Raw genomic sequence first — 3,206 nt, forward strand, 5'->3', positions numbered from 1 at the left:
GTCTACACTTCCCGCTGCCTCGGCAAAGCAGCCAGCATAATTAAGGACCCCACGCACCCCGGACATTCTCTCTTCCACCTTCTTCCTTCGGGAAAAAGTCTGAGGTCACATACCAACCGATTCAAGAACAGCTTCTTCCCTGCTACTGTCAGACTTTTGAATGGACTTACCTTGCATTAAGTTGATCTTTCTCTACACCCTAGCTATGACTGTAACACTACATTCTGCACCCTCTCGTTTCCTTCTCTATGAACAGTATGTTTTGTCTGTATAGCGCGCAAGAAACAATACTTTTCACTGTATGTTAATACATGTGACAAGAATAAATCAAATCAAAATATTGCATTCTGCTTTGTCAAAAACTGTGCTTAATTTTACCCATGTTTACAGCAGTATAATTACAGGAAATGTGAATAGCTTGGGAACAGATGATGGGCTGAGATTTGTTTGGGTACAGGAATTGATAGATGGGACTGAGAGTGAGGAAATTTGGACATAGCTTGACTATGGATGGTATTTTATGGCCTCGCTTGACCCGAGACTGGAAAATCCCACCTGAGGTCAACGAACCTTCCTATTGTCCACCCCTTGCCCGCTCCGCTTCCCGTGGCGGACAGAGCGGTAGAATTCTGGCGGATATTTTTTGTTACAAAATTATACCTTATTCATAAAATATCTGAAAGAACATTACAAACATTTCAAAATAACCGTCACACAAAGTGCAATAACATTCAGGTTCTCCACACAGATCGTGTTGCACTTTGAGGTGTTTCAATAGAGACAAAAAACATTAGACATTTCAAAATGCTCATTACAAATGGTGCGAAGGTATTTAAGTTGATCAAGTTGCACTCGGAGGTGCTTCAATACAATTGTGATATATGTGATATTCACTGAATGCATTCATTATGAGTCATACAACCTGAGGGGATTCTGTACAATTCCCCTCCCCTCAGTTCACTGTGGCTGAAAGGTCTCAGACAGCGACCTTCCTCACTGTGCCTCAGTGGGGCACAACCTGACTATGCTTTAAAAATTTTTTACTCCATTCTTAAAGCCAATATGCAGAGTGGAAAGAGCGAGCCCTTAATCCATCTGCTGGCTCAAAAAAAAATTCAAATTCAAACTTTATCTAATTCATGGCCCCCACAAGAGAGACAAACAAGATCCAATGACAAGAACAGGCATTGCAATCTCAGGCTTGATCCTACACTTGACCTTAGCCAAAAGGCCAAGAATCTACATGTGTTACATATACTTGTCACTGGGATAAACTCTGCTGTCTATGCTTTGCCATTTGCTTTATGCCCTGATTATACACATGCCTCTTTACAGTCCACAGTGTAAGTTTGAGCTTGGCACAATGAGACTGAGCATTCCTTCAGCCAGGAATCATTGGAAACTAGACCTGACCCGTCTGTGAGCTGTGACCTCTATGAATGGGACAAGGGGGAGGAGTGCAACATCCTAACATTGCAGTGACTGGGGTGAAAGGGGAAAGGTCAACTATTTGGCCTGTGGCAGTCTGGCTCGGAATGCTCCTTTCTACATTAACCCCGAGACACTGGCGACACCCTGAACACAGAACTCAGATCAGTCAGTCTGATTTCCCACATAGCGAGGCTCACTCACACTGAGCCTGGTACAATGCTGGCACATTGTTAGAGCTGAGCTCAGCTGGGGGCAGACAGTAATGAAGCACTTAGTGACCTCCATGCCTTCTGGGAAGGGGGGAAGGGCACTTTACAAAGAGCGAGGGGGGAGGGGCACCCTACCCCCTACTGATGCGAACACAGAATTGTACACTGAGTTGTTCAGGTATGAAATCCATCTCTTCAATTCTGGCAATATGTGACTCTCTGGACTATTTAAAATGATTACCAAATTATTAACCAATTAACTAAACTGAGCCAGTGTCAGCTTGGATAAAATAATTAGCTTAAAGGCAGCAAACAGCAAGCCATTGATACTTTGCAGACTGGAGGTGGGTGAGGGGTTGTTCCCCGAGGGTCAGTCCTAGGACTGCTGCATTTTTTGAATAAAATATCAAAATTTGTCCATGATACCAAACTGGGAGGTGTGACACACAGATACCAATCGACTGCAACGTGACACAGAGAGACTCACAGGTCAAGCGGCGGAAGATGGAATTCAATAAAGAGAAATGTGAGGCGATACAATTTGACAGAAGTGATGGGGAGAGTAAATATGGAGTTAATAGAACAGTTTAAAATGTGTACAGGGAATATTGGGGATTCATATTTCAAGGTGGCAGGATATATTGAGAAAGTGGTTAGCAAAAGCGTACGGAACCCTGGGCTTCAAAAGTCGAGGCATTCCAAATAAACCTGTTGGACTTTAACCTGGTGTTGTGAAACTTCTTACACTCCCCACCCCAGTCCAATGCCGGCATCTCCACATCATTCATAAATCGAGGCATTGAGAACAAAAGCAGGGACATTTAACTGAACCTTTAGAAAACTCTGGTTCAGCCACAACTGAAATATTGCGTCTATATTTTGGGAAGGATGTAAGAGTCCTTGAGAGGGTGCTGAGGATTTTTTTGATTTTTGATTTGACTTATTATTGTCACATATATTAGTATACAGTGAAAAGTATTGTTTCTTGTGTGCTATACAGACAAAGCATACCGTTCAAAGAGAAGGAAATGAGAGCGTGCAGAATGTAGTGTTACAGTCAAAGTTAGAGTGCAAGGTAGGTCCATCCAAAAGTCTGATGGCAGCAGGGAAGAAGCTGTTCTTGAGTTGATTGGTACGTGACCTCAGACTTTTGTATCTTTTTCCCAACGGAAGAAGGTGGAAGAGAACATGATTGGGGTGCGTGGGATCCTTGATTATGCTGGCTGCTTTGCTGAGGCAGTGGGAAGTGTAAACAGAGTCAATGGATGGGAGGCTGGTTTGAGTGATGGATTGGGCTACATTCACGACCTTTTGTAGTTTCTTGTGGTCTTGGGCAGAGCAGGAGCCATATCAAGCTGTGATACATCCAGAAATAATGCTTTCTATGGTGCATCTGTAAACGTTGGTGAGAGTTGTAGCTGACATGCCAAATTTCCTTAGTCCCCTAAGAAAGTAGAGGCATTGGTGGGCTTTCTTAACTATAGCGTTGGCATAGAGGGACCAGGACAGGTTGTTGGTGATCTGGACACCGAGAAACTTGAAGCTGTCGACCATTTCCACTTCATC

The 3,206-nt window shown here is 43.5% G+C and overlaps 1 pseudogene; it reads right to left on the reverse strand.

Moving 5' to 3' along the window:
• Window positions 1-1,015: 1,015 nt before the first annotated feature.
• Window positions 1,016-1,243, reverse strand: LOC144502201 (U2 spliceosomal RNA; annotated as a pseudogene).
• Window positions 1,244-3,206: the final 1,963 nt, after the last annotated feature.

This window comes from Mustelus asterias, chromosome 12 (assembly GCF_964213995.1).
Source record: "Mustelus asterias chromosome 12, sMusAst1.hap1.1, whole genome shotgun sequence".
NCBI lineage: Eukaryota > Metazoa > Chordata > Chondrichthyes > Carcharhiniformes > Triakidae > Mustelus > Mustelus asterias.